Source organism: Cavia porcellus, unplaced genomic scaffold, assembly GCF_034190915.1.
Source record: "Cavia porcellus strain 051 isolate PalLab524CR breed Dunkin Hartley unplaced genomic scaffold, mCavPor4.1 scaffold_25, whole genome shotgun sequence".
In the NCBI taxonomy this organism is placed as follows: Eukaryota; Metazoa; Chordata; class Mammalia; order Rodentia; family Caviidae; genus Cavia; species Cavia porcellus.
This window is the reverse complement of record NW_026947508.1, coordinates 30,080,842-30,098,055: the sequence shown is the minus strand read 5'-3', so window position 1 is coordinate 30,098,055 and position 17,214 is coordinate 30,080,842. Positions and strand designations below refer to the sequence as shown.

General features: G+C 35.8%; 1 pseudogene; it reads left to right on the top strand.

Moving 5' to 3' along the window:
* LOC134470271 (zinc finger protein 684-like) overlaps positions 1–17,214 on the top strand; it is an 82,537-nt pseudogene continuing 65,323 nt past the window's right edge.

Genomic DNA, 17,214 nt, shown 5'->3' with positions numbered 1-17,214 from the left:
CTTTAAGTGAAATTTACCAGTGGATTTGTGATAACTTCCCATATTATAGAGAGGCTGGCAGTGGTTGGAAGGTAAGGATTTTATTTAAATTACTATTTTTGTGCATTAAGTAATGATAACAGTATTGAGTGCTGATGAAAGTAAAGCTTTGAGGAAGCTTATATAATTGAAGATGAAATTCTGATTGCTCTTCGTTTTTAGGATGTCAGAATGGAATGTTTAAATTTAGATGATTAAATATTTGGTAAACCATTATTAGAGTTTTATTGTATTATTAGACTAAGAGCAGACAATAAAAACAGTCAGAATATTATCTCCAGTAGCTCACAATGCCAACAGTTCAGATAAGTTGCTAGTGAGTCAAGGTAAAAAAAACAATATGGTGGTGTGACTAATACTGTTTCATCATTCATATATTTTTAAAAAAACTTTATTTTGAGTGAATTTTAGACTTACAGCAGTTACGTAAGTAGTACAGGAAATCTCTTGAACTGTATGCTTCATTAGTTTCCTATAATGTTAAGACTTTGCATAGCAATAGAATAATTAAAAAACCAAAAAAATAATATTGATGTATTATTGATTAGATGTTACTGTTTTTCCCTTCCCATATATAGTTTATTAGTAAAGTGGTACCTCAATTTATGAACTTAATTTTTTTTGTGATTGTGGAAAAGATGGCCATATTTGTTTGTATGGGAAAGATGGATGCGGTTGTGTTTGTCATCTGATGGAGAGTTTACAAACAACAGAATTTTACCAATGCTTCTGTTTGCAGTCAAATTGTTTGCAAACAAAAGCATTTATGAATTGGATACCAGTGTGTGTTATGTATTTTTTTTTTTTTTACAAAGTACTTGGTTTCATTGTGGCTTTTAAATATATACATATAACATTTTTATCATATCCATCCCTTCAGACATTAATATTAACTACTGAATAAACCATAGCTATTATTGACATTTCATCAGTTTTGCCACTTACGTTCCAGGATCCAATCCAGAATCTATATTGCATTTACTTGTCATGTCTCCTTAGACTCCTCCAATTTGTAAACGTTCTTCAGTGGCCCTTTTTTGGGGGATTCTTTTATGACCATGACACTTTTGATAAGTAATTGTTAGATATTTTGCAGTTTCTTAGATATTTTGCAGTTTCTCTCAGTGTGGATTTGTCTGATAACTTTTCATGATTAGATGGAGGTATACTGCATTTGAAGGGATGATAATATACTCTCTGCATGTCACATGGTACATAGTGTCAGTATGTCCTATTGGTAATGCTAATCATGGTTCTCTAGGTGATGTTTGCCAGGTTTCTTCACTGTATCACTGGAGAAGATACTTTCTTTGAGTGCCTGCAAATATCTTGTTTCTTCTTAAACTTTTGCCTGTTTTAGCATTCATTGGTAGGTAATAATTCAAGAAAAGTGTACTGTCTTCCAGTAATGACTTTTTTCCCATTTCTTCTATATTTATTAATATTCTTTCATAAGAGTTGTTTTGCTCTTCTTTGTTCTTTTATTTGTAATATGTTGTACTTAGGATATTTATTTTATCTTTGTGCTGTCACTGTCATTCAAATTGTAGCTTTGACCATTGTAAACTAGTACAGGTTGGTCCTATGCTTTTTTTTTAATTTGATGCCGCCTTCTTTTGTGGTACCAAGAGATGTTCTAGGATCACCTCATACCTTCTTTGTCCCAGCCCTGGAATCAACCTTTTCTTTAAGAAACTGATTAATATGGGGCTGGGGATTTAGCTCAGTAGCTAAGTGCCCGCCTTGCAAGCATGTGGTCGTGAGTTTGATCCTTGCTACCGGTCAAAAAAAAAAAAGAAACTGATTAATATACCATTATATTAGTTAGCTTATGTTGTGCAACAAATAATACAACTTACTTTGTTTTGTCTTAGCACGTTTTATTCATTTCTTATGTAGCATTACCCAGTTGTGTGCTATGTGACATATATCTGTGCATGTGTATTCATGTGGAGAATACAGTTTGAGGTATACATTTTCCAGATGATATTGTTTATTTTCTCTTAATCCTTCCTATTTTAATGTGTTTGTCTTATCATTTGATTACATTTATGAAAGACATTTGCTGATTGATCATGTGCTATTTGCTGTGACAGCTAATCACACGTCTTATGGGAAGGAATTGTAGCACACTAAACTTTTTGTGTACCTCTTTGTGTTTTCCATGCCTTAGCACACAGTGCTTTCTTTATAGTAAGCTTCAGTACATATGGTTGGAACTACATTATGATGACTACTTTCAATTGACCTATCTACTTTGTTTTGTTATTTTCATCTTATGCTCATTTTTCTTGTTCTTTCCTACTTACTAGTTACCTTGAGAAATAAACACTTAGATGTTTTGCTTTTGTTGTCCTCTTATTTCTCCTTAGATATTCTTTTGCCCTTCGTTGAGTTGGCATTACCCTGTTACTTTAGCTCATATATTAAATATGTATCTCTTTTTTGTGTATCCACATACCTTATTCAAACAGTACTGTAAAACTTAGGGGTGTTTTCCCTCAGAGATCTTATTTCAATAGCTTTTGTTTCTGAAGGTGAATATCCAAGTGGTAGTTGGATTTTCAGTTTTCTGTGTATCAGGAGCTATTCTGAGGGCTTTGTATCATTGTCTTAAACCACAGAGTAGTTTGTAGATATTATTGTTCACATTTTAAAGTTAAGGAAACTGAAGGTTTGAGAAGTTAAGTAACTGTTGAAATTCTCATCTAGAAAATGGTAGAGTCAAGATTTGGTGCCAGATATGGTAGATTTGGAGATTTCATTGCCCATGTTCTTAATCAGTAGTAAAAAAAATTTATTGAATTCAATTTGACAAAATAAACTCTTTTAATTGGCTCTCATAATATAAGAAGTGATTGTTAACAGTATACTTTAGGTAAGTGCATTTTACACACTGTCAGTGGAGGGGAAAAAATTTTTTTTTGTTTATCTTTTTGAGACAGAGTAGCTCACGCTAGCCTTGGATTTGTGGCACTCCTCCTGAGTGCTGGGTTTATAGGCATTCATCACCGTGCCTGGGATTAATGTTTGACCCATTAAATAAGCCATTTGTGGTGCTTTGTCAGAGCTTTGTCTTTACTCCTAAGCATTATAGCTTTCTTTGGTCAGATTTGGGATGAGAGAGATTTTGATGACCTTGTTTGGCAATGGAAGAATATGATGATAAGAGAGTAGAAATGGCTAAACTTTGAATAAGAAAGCCCACCAGAATTCATTGGTCTTTGCTTCTGTCATTTATTTATTTGTAGTGCAAGAGATAGCAACCAGGACCTTGGAGATGCAAGAAAGGGCTCCACCCCTGAGCTATATTCCGGCCCATTTCATGAGTCTTTATCAGTGGCCGTAAACATAATAGGTGTAAATGCCTGACAGGTGAAGTAATGTAAAAAAGAACCAAACTGAAGAGTGCTTATCTAGTGTGAAAGGAGTAATTTTGTTCTCATTAATTCTTACCTTTCAGGGCATATGGCACAATAATTCCAATTTTTCTCCCAACAGAAGCAAAGCATCTGGATTTTTCTGTGTAATTTTTTAATGTTGCCAATTCTAGTTTTCTTAAATACTTACTCTATAGGTACTTAAAACATAAGTCTATTGTCTGTATTCAGCCTGTAGACTACTAATTGGGAATCTCTGATCTAAATCGTGTTCTCTTTTCAGCTAATTTATAGTTTTTCACTTACTAGATTGAAAAGATTTTCTGTTTGTTCTTGTGCAGTATTGTGCTATGCTTTACCCATACTAAGAAGCTTAGCACAGGGCTTCTGTTTCAGTTAACTTTTTTCTCATTGGTGAGACAAAATACCTGACACCCAAAATTAAGGAAAGGTTTGTTTAGCTCACAATTTGTTGAGGTTTCAGTCCATAATCATCTGACCCCAAGCGTGGCAGCAGTTCAGGCAGAAAAGACTACGACAGCAAAATCAGCAAAAGTGGGGTGGGATGAGCAATCCTCTTTCCCTTTCTTATACTGTAAGCAGACTACCTGAGCTAGGGCAAGTGTAGGACTCACACCATCTTAGTGCCCTCCTTTTGTATAGGATGAGAATGTTTACAGAGTAAGAGCCTGACCCTTTACTGAGACACTTAGCTAAACTTGTAAACTTCTCAAGTTGACACAATTTATCAACCATTACAGTGCCTAAGGGAGTCCATAATCTTTATTGGGTCAAGAAGGATACATGTAAACTAATTATAATGTTGTATCAAAAGCTGTTTAATAGAGTAATGTGGAAAGCTATTCTATAAATAGTTGACTGGGCACACCTGTGTGTGGGTCATAACCAGTATGTCCATTATTTAAGCAATCTAGTAAAGATGTTAACTGAGGGTACAGTCAATGAGAGGTTATAAGGGAGTATGATGAAGTTCTAAAGTGAATGGTTTCATGTACAAAAACCAAACTGCACAAGATGTTCTTCAAAGAATCAGCCAGTGGGATCTCTTATTAAAAAGTTTTTGTATACCAAAAGAAATCACTAACAGAGTGAAAAGACAACCCACAGAACAGGAAAAAATTTTAGCCTCTGTCCCTCGGACAGAGGACTTCTGTCTAGAACATATAAAGAATTGAAAAAAAATCAGGCCCCTCAAATTCAAAGACCCAGTCTAAAAATGGGCATCTGAGATGAATATACATGTCTCAAATGAAGAAATAATAAATGGCAGATAAATATATGAAAAAACATCCAACATTATTGAATGCAGATTCTGCCTCACCCCAGAGAGAATGACTGTCATCGAGGAATTAACCAGTAACAATTGCTGGTGGGGCTGTGAGAAAAAAGGAATCCTTTTCCACTGTTGGTGGGAATGTAGAGTTGTACAACCACTGTGGAAATCATTGTGGAGATTGCTCAAAAAACTAGGATTGTATGCCTCCTATGACCCAGCTATTTCTCTTCTGGGTATTTTCCCAGAAGAATTAAAAACATCATACGACAGCTATATATGTGCACCAATGTTTATAGCAGCACAATTTGAACCAGCTAAATGTTGGAAACAATCTAAACACCCACGATCCGAGGAATGGATAAAAAAGATGTATTTCTGTACAGTGAAGTACTACTCAGCTATAAAGAAGGAGAAAGGATAAACTTGAATCTTTTTATAGGTAATTGGATGCAGCTAGAGACCGCTCTTGCTCATACTCATAAATGAAATAAATCAAAACTCACATACATAAATGTCATATTGTCTTCTAGTGTAAGAAACTGAAAGAGTAAATAAGTCCCAAAATCTGCAGTAGATACTCTTAAAGGAAAAAACTGCTCAAAGAGTAAGAACAAGTGGGATGGAAAGGAGAAAAGGAATGGAAAAGAATATATATATATATGTATTTATTTATTCAAGATAGCTAAGAGAATTATACTAATCTCTTTCAGTTAATTGAAAACAATTTGTGCTTATAATATGTGATCGAGTTTTCATGCCTATATTTTATAAACTGAGCAACTACTTTGAAGATAACAATACACAGTATATTAATTTCCTGTTATGTTCTGAAGTTCTGTATCATTGTTTCTATTTTTTCTCTTTTAAATAAAAAATGAAGTGAATGGTACAAAGAATAAGTACTATATTGAGAAGTTGAGTTGGATCTTTAAAAGTATATTATTAAAAGTAAATCTAGGTATTCTATAATGGAATGATTTTGGAATTTCAGAAAAGGAATTAAAATTTTATACTACTTGCCTTACTTAGGAAAATTAACCTATTAAGTTAATTTAGGAGTTTAAATTAATTTAAGGGAGGAAAAATACAAAAGTATCATGTATGGATGTATTATGCTACATTTTTGTCTGAAGAAAATTATATATTTGTTTATTGTATAAAGAAATTTAGGTGTGGGGCTGGGGATTTAGCTCAGCGGCATAAGCACCTGCCTTGCAAGCAGGCGGTCGTGAATTCGATCCCTGGTACCGATAAAAATGAAAAAGACAAAAAAAAAAAAAAAAAAAAAAAGAAATTTAGGTGTGTTGTATGAACTAAAAATGTACCAAATATAATTGCCTTTATGAGATAAATTATATGGGACTGAGGCAGAAGGAATATAGAAGGAAAAAGGACTTTGAGTATACTTTTTTACATGTTTTACATATTTGAAAAAACCAAGAAATGAAGAAAGAAAATCCTAAAATGAATACAATTAGAAACAAGCCTTACATCAAATTAATAGTGTAGTCAGACAGAAAAATTAAAGAAACTTTTGACTAGTGCACTGTAATTGTACAACTTCAAGGGACACATTTTAAAGTAAAAACACATTGAAGGAAATCATGAAGTTTACTAAGTGGATTAGTATTCGGTAGTCCCACCAGGTAGCATCTGAAGAGGTCCCTTTCAAAGAGGAGACAGTGACTTCAGCTTGCCCCACCTGTGGAGTAGGGTGTAGATTTGCTGATTTATATTACAGAAAAGAATTGTAAGCAGAGTGTGGTGGCACTCACCTGTAATCCCAGCATTTAGGAGGTTGAGGCAGGAAGATCACTGTGAGTTCGAAACCATCCTGGGCTACCTAGTGGTTCAGGGACACCCTGAACTGCATAGACCCTGTCTCAGAAAAACCCAGAACTCAACAAAACAATAAAAAATGAATTGTCAGCGAGAGGCATAGAAAAATGAGAAGGATACACTCAGAGGGGAGAGTAGACTCATAGATGTCCTGGGTCTGGGAGTATTTTATGTGTCCTTGGGGAAGAGGGGTCCTTAAAACATTTAGTATATGTGTTCCTAGTGTCTATTAAGTTACTTATTTAGTAGGCTAGATCAGAATGCAGACTATTCATGTATGTTTGAAGTTTAGAGACATGCTAACTTCTGTAGTGCTGGTTCCTTGAGGATGGCAGTGTTTGGCATTTGCAAATCCATAATATAGGGGGAATGCATAAGACTAATTTATAGGCTTGTGATATCTCTAAGACCCTTAGGACTTTTTGGAGTAAACTTCCTGGAAGGAGAAAGAAAAGTATTGTAACGTTGGATAACTTTGTTCTAAAGCTTCAATTACCTTTGTTTGTTTGTTTCTTTCTTTCTTTGTCATTTTGAGACAGGGTCTCCCTATGCAGTTCATGTTGGCCTTGAGCTCACTTTGTAGCCCAGGTTGGTCTCTAACTGGCAATGATCTTCCTGTCTTGGCCACCCAAATGCTGAGATTACAGGTGTGCACCAGCACATCTAGCTGTTATTTTCTTTTTTTCTTTTTTTTGACTGAGACTTGAACTCATGACCAGGCAGGAGCTGTGCCACTGAGCTATATCCCCAACCCAAATTTTCTTAAAAGTACAATTGTAGTTAAAATGATTTTCCTTGTTTCTTTTCCACTTACCTTTATTTATATCTTGAGTCCCTTCCCCACCTGCCCCCTTTAAGGGATGCTGAGAGGCTTAAGGCCCAAAGATCCGTTGTCTATGGCTGCTTTAAGATATATGAGATACTGACCCTTCCTAGCTGAGGATTGGCAGTCTAGTCCTGATTTATCTACATGAGACTTAGAAGGATCGAGTTTTGTTGTGTTATCCTTCGGTATTTTGAAAAAGAAGGCAAGGTGGTTAGCAACTTAACTGAAATTTAGAGTTGTAGGGAGTATATACATAATTTTTTTTTTTTTTGTCTTTTTCATTTTTTACCGCTACTGGGGATCGAACTCGCGACTGCCTGCTTGCAAGGCAGGCGCTTATGCCGCTGACCTAAATCCCCAGCCCCCTATACATAATGTTTTGCATTGATAATAACACAGCTTGACTTGATGCTGTTGAATTGTGAAAATAAAGACTTTATAAGCACCGGGTGTGGTGGTGCATGCCTATAATTCCAGCACTCAGGAGGCTGAGGCAGGAAGATTGCTGGGAATTCAAGGCCAGCCTGGGCTACAAAGTGAGTAGTAGACCAATCTGAACTGCATAATGAGACCTTGTCTCAAAACAAATAAGCAACTCCAACTTTATCAGCATATTAAGCAAGAGCAAAAAATTAAATGTAAAGTTACGGTGAATAGTGACCCCTTCAAGGTAGCAGAAGTCAGACAGAATTAGGCAGCTTTTGGATGAGCCTTTTATGTTTAATATTAACCTCCATTTGTCCTGAGGTGTGTATCCTGTTTTGCCAATAAAAGTATCTTCCAATTTTTAATTACAGTGATGAAGGAATAAATTAAGTGAAAGGGATCTGTGCTCTTGTGTGACCATTGGGCCATTAAAATTCTTATTACAGGGCTCAGAATCTAGGAGTTGGCCCCTGGTTTGTAGATCTAAAGATCTTTGTTGTGATTGGCTCCAGCTAGCACAAACTACAAAGTGTGGAGTAGATAAGAGGAAGTTTATACCAATACAGTAATAAAGCTTAGTTACTAGAATATTTACATTGGCATTTTTGTCTTACAGGCAAACCTATACATGAAGCCCAATCTTTACCCAAGGGATATTTGAACGTACATCAAAATAACATAATGACAGTACCTAAGAAAGGGTGAGGGACACATTGGAAGAGGTAGTGGGACTGGGAATCTGGACCTCTCGTGGTGGTTTTTTATGTTTTGGTATTTTTTTCTTGAGTAGATTTTGTATCAAGTGGTGTGTTTAGAATTTCTTTTTAGCTCAATGTAGCTCTGTTTTCATATTTTTGTTAACAGTATTTACTCTTTTCAGTTATACTTTCTTACTGGATATTTAAAGATCAAGACAAAAGAAGACTTTGTCAATCAAAATTAATCTTTTTCCTTTCTATTAAGGACAATCAGGGCTCTCAGATGCTACTTTTGGGGCCTTGTGGGGAGCCTCCTGGTTCTACCAGTTGTATCATCTGCTAGGATGGGACAAGGTCTTGACCAAGTCACTTCTCTGGAAAGCAAGCAGGATATTCTCCTCTCTGGGGACCCTCCTCTTGCAGAAACCACATTGACTGGCTCCTAGTGGGGTCCTCAGGTTTCCCATTTGAGAGGTTGGTTGATTCTGTGGAGTTCCAGGATCTTTTTGTTCTGTTGGTCCCTGGCTGACTGGCTGACTATGGAAGGTGAAGACCAGAATATTGAGAGTCCTCGTATCATCTTTTTTATTTATTTATATTTTTTTCTGGTACTGAGGATTGAACTCACAACCTTTCACTTATCAGGCATGTACTTGAGTCTCTGAACTAAATTCCTGGCCCTTTGTAGCATTTTTATAGGTTTTTTTGATTTTTTTACTTTTGGTTTCTAATTCTCAGTTGTTGAGCATCCAAGTTAGTTTACATCACTCTTAAGATGGGAATAATGAGTCCTAATCCTACCTATTGTAATTTTCCCCCCAAATAGTGGGGTATGATACATACAAATATAAAAATGAAATATAAAATGAAACTGAAGAACGATTAGCTTACTTAATGAGGGTTAGCTGTGCTTGCTTCAGCAGCACATATATTAATGAAAGTTACTATTAACAGGAATTAGCATCATATCTGATCTGTCTTACGCATAATGTGTGTCATTTAAAATACTTAAGTTGTATACAGAGAAACTATACTCCTGCAAAATAATAGCAGAAAACAGCCAACAGCAAAAGCAAATCTTTATAATAGTAAAAGCAAATCTAGTACCCTGGGCAAAGAAACATTTATGGGGTCCAGGTCCTCTGATTTTGTTTCTTAGCGACCCAATTGGCATTGGGAATGTTGGATATGGTTAGACTTAATGCTAGAGTTATAGAATCTATAGGTATTAGAGTGTGGGGTACCTGATTTTGGGGCCTAGGTCCCTCTGTTTTGCCTCTTGGCCCTACCCCTGGCATTAGGATGAGATTAGAGATAGACTTAATGTTGAGATATGGGGGCCTGAATATTTGTTAGAGTCCTTTCTGTAAATTTGGCTGCATATATTTTAAAGAAAGTCAAACATAAAGATGAAAGAGAGACAGAATAGGTATCATTGAAGCTTTGAGAAATGTTTTTGCAGCTGACAGCTGCAAATGTATCATATCCAACACTTTAGAATAACAGTTGTGACTGACATTACTATTCCAGGACCATTGACTTTGAAAAATCTTTGCTCAGAAATGATGGTCATAAGACACTTAACGTTACAAAAGTTATGTTTTTGTCATTGCAAGTAATTTTAATGTGAAAGACAACAGTATGGTAAGGTATTTACCTAAACTTCATATTTTAGAAAACTTATGCCTGAGGAGCATAAATATGTTTTAACATACAAAGAAGTTAGCAATAATTATCATCATGGCTTCCTAGAAGGTTTTTTTATATATACTAACTTAGCTTCTACTCATGAGGCAAAATTTAGAATCCTTTAACAGGTCTGTGTAGGATAACAACACTGACAGGAGTCAAAGGATAGCTTTAGACCTTCTGTAAGTTCAAGAAACAGTGCTTATGCCTATAGAGAGCCTTATCAAACACAAGTGGATCTCTTTTATACATTAACAAAATATTGTTTAGTTCAACTGAGTAGATATAGATTGTTTTAAATGGCAGGACTGTCCCACTGAGATTTTTTTTTTGGCATTGTACCAAGTATAAAAAGAAATGTTAAAAAAAAAAAAAAGAACTGTCAAAAGTTTTGATTGTTTTGTTTAAAGTCTAGATACAGTGCAATTATACAAAAGAATATTTATTGATTACTTTGTATTCAACTTATGTACTTCAACTGTAAACTTTGCACATTTACACAAGGCTCACATACAGTCTGTTTAGTACTTAGATGTGTGTATTTGTGTATATCTATATCTGTTGCTGTGTGTGTGTGTGTGTGTGTAGAAAGAACACCAAATGCAGTGTAATCTAAAAGAATTGTTTATTTGACCAGTTATAAATTGATCACTTAAGACTTTACAAAAAAGAAACACCTGAATGACATTTGACTCTCTTAAACTCAATTTCATAAAAAATTAAAATCCTAACAGCAGAAAACGTAAGAAATTATTTTGATAAAAAGTAAAACCTTTCTTTCCTGAGGTAGTTGTAAATTTTTAGCAAGAACACATTGATGAGCACATCAATATTTTTAGTAGGAAACCTTATTGCTTTAAACATAAAGAACTCTTTAAACTTTTAATTATAACCAACTTAGTAGTATGCAATAATCTTTTATGTAGTATTATACATTTAACTCGATAACCTTATGAAGAATATAATCTTAAGCCTTTCCATTTTACATTATTAATAACTCTGAAAACCCAGATATAGTATAGTGTATTTTATAGATCTCAAGAAACTAAGAGTATTCTTTTCTTTCTTTCTTTCATTTTCTTTTTCTTTTAGCGACAGTGTCTCGCTGTGTATTTCAGACTGGCCTTGAACTCACTATGCAACCCAGACTGGCCTTAAGCTTGAGGCAGTCTGCCTCTGCTTCCCAAATGCTGGGATTACAAACAGGTGCCATCACAATTGGCTGTGTTAACAGTTTTAAAGATAATATTTACTTTTATCAACCAATTTAATTTAATTTGTTTGCTAAAGATTTATTTAGGTCATGTGAATAGAAGGCATTTGGGTTAATTATCTGTAAGCCAATTTAAAGTGAATTTTTGGGATTTTAGCAGAATCTGTTTATTTTTAAATTTATTGATACATATTATGTATATGTAATGATCACATTCAACATAGGGAATTTGTACCTGTGCGTGATATATCTTGCTTCCCCCCCCCAATGCCTCTTTCCCTCTCTATTTACAAAAGCTTTGTTTCCATTCTTTCCTTTTCTCATTTTTTAAATAATTTTTTAAAGGTTAGTAAACAGAACAATCTGTACATTAACCAATATCATATGTATATAACCCTGATATTACCAAATTTCATAGATTTTATTTGCAAGTGGAATCCAATAATCCTGTAACAGTGACTAGGTTTTAAAGAGACCTCTGTTGAATTTTCTTGTTTTCTTAATCCCAAGCAGATTTGTTAGCTCTTGAATATCTGTATAATTGTTTTTGTTTTGTTTAGTAAGAAATCGAAGCATTAAGCCAGCTGTCTATAAATATTTTTAAAAGGAAAAAACCAAAATCAGTTGAGTTTTAAAACAATGTAGTAAATGGAGCAGTGTAGACACTTTAGCCAGTTATTACAAAAAACACTTAGAAGAAAGACCAAAAAAAAAAAAAAATCAAAAAACCCAGAAACGAACTTATGTGACACATAAAACAATTACATTAAGTCAAAGTGCACTTCTAGATGCATTGGTCATTTGGAATGTAATAGTTCATTTTTTTGTAGTTTAAATTACAAGTAAAGTAGTCAGAATGCTTCCTTGGCTGTACCAATTCATAAATCATAACAATTTTTATAGCACTCTATAGTTAGTCTAACGTTACAGAATTAAACTGATAAAAGAGTTAGAAGGGGAAAGAGAAGAGCTACAGATTGCCAGATAGAATCTTTGTTCATTTTCTCTCATTGTTTCAAACAAGTCAAATTTGAGACCATGTCTTTACACTCTTTAATGTACACTGAGGACAGGCCCTGAATTAGAAAAATCAACATTGATTAAAGAAAAAAATTTCTGTTTTGAGACAGTTCCAGTTTTGTAAAATATACGCTATGGTGACATTTTGGGGCTATACACTGAGTGATGCATGATGTCCTAAAATAATGTGCATCTCCAAGATCTCCCGTGTATATTTCTGAAAAGAGAAAAGACAGTATTCTTTTAGATGTTTTTCCTTGATCAGATAGCTTCCACTTACCCCAACTTTCTAGGATATGGTAACACTGCTTTTCCTGGGTCATACAACAATCTGACTAATTTTCCTGGGATCAAACAATTTAGCTCAACCTAGTTACCCTGGTATCTGACAACCTGGTGATTTCTAATTTTCTTAAGGTCAGGCAGTGGGCACATCCAAGTTTACCCAGAGATGGCAACAGTACTGCCCCAATTTTCTGTCTTGACTGCTGTCTGGGTGTCCCTGCTATCATGCGGAAATCTGTTTCTAAGCATATCTGGGTTTTCTTGTGTCTTTAATAAATGAGAAAGGAAGGAAAAAAGTCATGCATAAGGGCTATATTTTTCTTAGAAAGTCACTTCTAAGATCTCTAGGGAATGATAAGTTATGTGAAGACTTCGTGGAAAGTCTGCATAGTTACATAAGAAAGTCCAAAGGTTCCTTATTGTAGACTAGTTACAAAGGCTTTCATGTTTTTGTTTTGTTTTGTTTTAAAGTGGGGGAGATAAACACAAGGCTTAGATTATTGCAAGAAAATTAAAAAAAAAAAAAAAAAAAAAGAACAAAGAAACGCAAGAAAACAAACTGACATGAGAGCCCGGTGCTGTGGGAAGTGGCAGAGAAAAGGGTACTAGGACCCTAGGAAACCAAGTATTCAGCTTTGGCAACATTGGAGTTGTCCTGAGCATACTGTGTCCTCACTGCGTCCACTGTGCGGTGATGTCATCTCCGGCACTATTCCATTTCCCTTCATCCCCTCTGTGATGGTGCCATCCCTGGTGCTAAGCCTTCTTGCCTTGTATGTCACTAATGGGTAATGCATCCCTGCAGCATGGCCCTACGTGTGTATTCCTTAGGCTTAGGCAGAATTTCCCCTCAGCAGAGCTTTGTCAGGGGAAATTTGGGCCTTGCTTGTATAATGTGGTACAATAAGCCAGGTAGCAGTGGCTACTGGGTGGACACCCAGCTGCTATAGAGAGGAGGAGATCAGTAGACACGCCAGCCACCATCAGGTAAAGTTCCCCCTCCCCCATTGTCACTGACAGTGTGGGGACTTTTTTGCCTCACATCTTAGACACTTCTCTTATTAGGTAGCTTCTTCTAAAAGTGGCTCCCAGTTAAATGTTACTAAGTTTTTGGGTTACTTGCTTCCCTTTCTGCAGGTGGATTCCAGGTTATTGTCTCAAACAAAAAAATAAGTGACCAAAAAGCAGTAGCAAAGTTTATTTGAAAAAATAATAGTTGAGTGTGAGAGAGACACTGGCTCTGCAAAATGAGCTTGGACCAAGTAAAAGAGGAAGAAATAAGAAGAAGGAGAAGGCAGGGTGGGCTGTTGTGAGGAAAGCCATGATAGCCAGCCAGCTCTTCTTGGCATCTGTGACCTTTAATACTGTAAAAATCTCAAGGAAACCTAGGAGAACTTCTACATATGGGTCCTGAGAGAGGGTGCTGGGATCCCATGCCTCAGGCTAGTGTCAGGTCTAGACCATGCTCCTCAGGTTCTCTCCAGAAACTCACATGCCAGGCTTTGGGAACTGTTTGGAGCATGTGTTCTGGGGTCTTGCAATTAACAAGTCATGCCTACTTTCTCAGCCAGCTTTGCCACACCCTAAATCTCCTATCTCACTTGTGCTTGGTCATTTACTGTACCACCCCTTTAGAAACACACAGTTAAATGGTTTATGTTTTCCTTTTAAAGGGCTAGAAATAAATGGCAGGCTCAGACTGGAAGAAGATGAAGGATAGTAAAAAAAAAGGAAAACTTCATTGAAGAGAAGAAAGAAAAAACTGGGCTCCTACTAGCTTAAGGTTTTTAGGTGACCCAGTCAGGCATCAAAAACCAGTCACCCAATTGCCTCTTTTATTTTCATAATATGGTAGATTCCTCCAGCCCTCCTAAAAAGTAGATTCATGATAATTTAGGGAGATCATGCTTTTCTTATTCTGTTTGGAGAGTGAAAGAAAAAGGGGAGAGATTAAAGATAAACATATCAGTTTGAAGAATTTCCTTTGATCAAGTATGGTTAGGATCCAAAAATGTGCATATTTGGAGGTTTCCCCCTCAGGTGTCACCCAGAGGTTGTTTCCTCATTCTGTGTTTTCAGGATTAGCTTTAACATTTCTGTGTGCAAAAGGTTTTCTCCAGACATTGAGTGGGGCAGTCCACGTGCTTTCCTGGAAGAGCAAGTTTTAAAACTGTCTGACCCAGGAATGGGTTAGATTGACCTAAAGGAATTTCTAATAAAATCACTGCATGTCCTGGGGCATACACCATGACACCTCTTTCCATACCTTCTTAAAGGGAGCAAAACTAAGTTCTTTTAAGTGCTTTTATATGGAAGTACTCATTTTTAGCCAAGCACTTTTTTTTTTTTTTTTTTTTAATGTGTAAGCACTCATTTTTGGAAACCTTTGACCACTAAAAAGGGAAACAATTACAGTGAGAGAAAGCCATATAGAGGGCAGAGTGTTAAAAGGAAAGTGAAACATTGAGCTGAAGTTATCAAATCAGTGCTTCAGTTTACCTCTTACCTAGCTCATCAAAGGAGATATTATCAGAAGGGACCTGAGGAAAAAGAGGATGGACTCATCCATTCCATAGGGGAGGTTGTAGGTTCACTGGCTTAGATCTTTCTACAGAACAGAATTGCAGATTGTGTCAGTGAAAGACATAGAAAGATGTATTAGGTAAAAAGAGAAGAATACACTTGGGAAGCAGTGTAGATGCTCATACATAGATTAAGGTGCTTTATGGTCTGGGCTGGAATGCAAAATATCTGTCAGGTTACTTAATGTGCTAGATCAGAATGCAGACTATTCATACATGTTGGCAGTTTAGAGACATACTGACCCTCTGTAGCTGATTCCTTGAAGATGGCAGTCTTTAGCATTTGTGAATCTGTAGTATGCGGGGAAACACAGGCTCACTTTCCAGGTAAAAAACACAGGCCTAATTTACAGTCTTATTATACTTCTAAGACCCTTAGAAATTTTTGGAGTAAGTTTCCTGAAAAAAGAGAGAAAGCATTGTAACCTTAGGTAACTTTATGTCCAGAGCTGCAGTTTTCTTAACATGTTCACAGTGGGGTCATAATTTGTATGTCTTGCTGGTAGGCCGCTCTGAACCACCAGTGGGACAGTCATTCATATACAACTAGTGGTTCAGACTGGCAGAAATGTGTTAATACAATTTTAAAATTACAATTTTTATTTTCTACTCTTCTAGTTTACCTCAGTTACTACTTTACTAGAGGCATTCTCTACTTCTCATATCTAAGAAAAGAAGTTAGGAACGAGGAAGTTGACAGCAATTCTGAAATTATGTTATGTGCCAGATAGGAAGGAACAAAATAGTATATATGGTAGATTTTGGGAATGAACCATGACACAGTGGGAGAATGATACAGGTAGGTACGTAGTGGTTAATTGTGTTGGAGATTAACTCAAGTTACAATAAAAATTAGTTAGAATGTTTTTAAAATTTAGATTCCTGGCTCACAGATACAGCGATTCTTTTTTTTTTCTTTTCTTCCATTAGTTACTTTGGTTGGATCCTAGGAGTCTGCATTAAATTACATCTGTGAAACTGCTTAGAGATTTTCAGGGCCAAGCATCATACAGCTTGACCGGAGCCATTTTTCTCCAGGTTAACCTGGATCATTCTGATCTTTATTCTGACTTATTTTCTTGGCATTGTTAGCAATAGAGATCATTCAGATTGTGAGGTTTGAAGTAACCTTGTAAATAAGTTCTTGATGTTTTTTTCAACAGATTTGTGATTACATATGAAAAACACTATTTTAGGTTCTGCATTGATAGGCAATGTCCTTGCCCCAGTGGAACCTATTTCTGCTTTGATAGGAAATACATTATGGAGGAGGAAGCAAATAATTACAGGTGTGTAAGAAATCCAGAGGATGATAAAGAAGTATGTTAGAGTACAATCAGACCTGATTATCACTATCAGAAAGGTCTTTCCAACATAAGTGATGCTTAAACTAAGAGCATATCAAAGCTGACTCAATTCGTTTAGCTAAAGGGGAAGAATAAAGTTGGCATCAGTAATCTCTGTAAGTGTAACAATTTAGGGAAACCTTAGAAGGTGAAAGAGAACATTTAAGGGAATAAATGTAGACAGTGAGGTAGAGTTAGAATTTTGGGTTTTTATTCTGAAATGCAGTAAGAAGTCATTGAAAGGTTTTAAGTGAGGTTCAGGTTTGCATGGCAAAGACCTAACTTCCTACAGAGTAGAGAATGGTGGAAGGGGACAAAAGGATACAAAGGGACAACATTTAGAACGAAACTGTTACATTAATCATAGTAAGACTGGTTCCCTGGCTGAAATTGTAAATACAAGTATAAAATAGCTAGATCTCAGAGGTTATGAGATTTTGTGATAGATTTGTTGTAGATGCTAAGAAAGAGGGACTAGGAAAGGATGTCTCCATAGGCTTCCGATCGGAGCAATAATGTGAAGAGTATTTGTAAATGAAAAGGGAAAACTGAAGATCACTTTATAAAGGTTGAA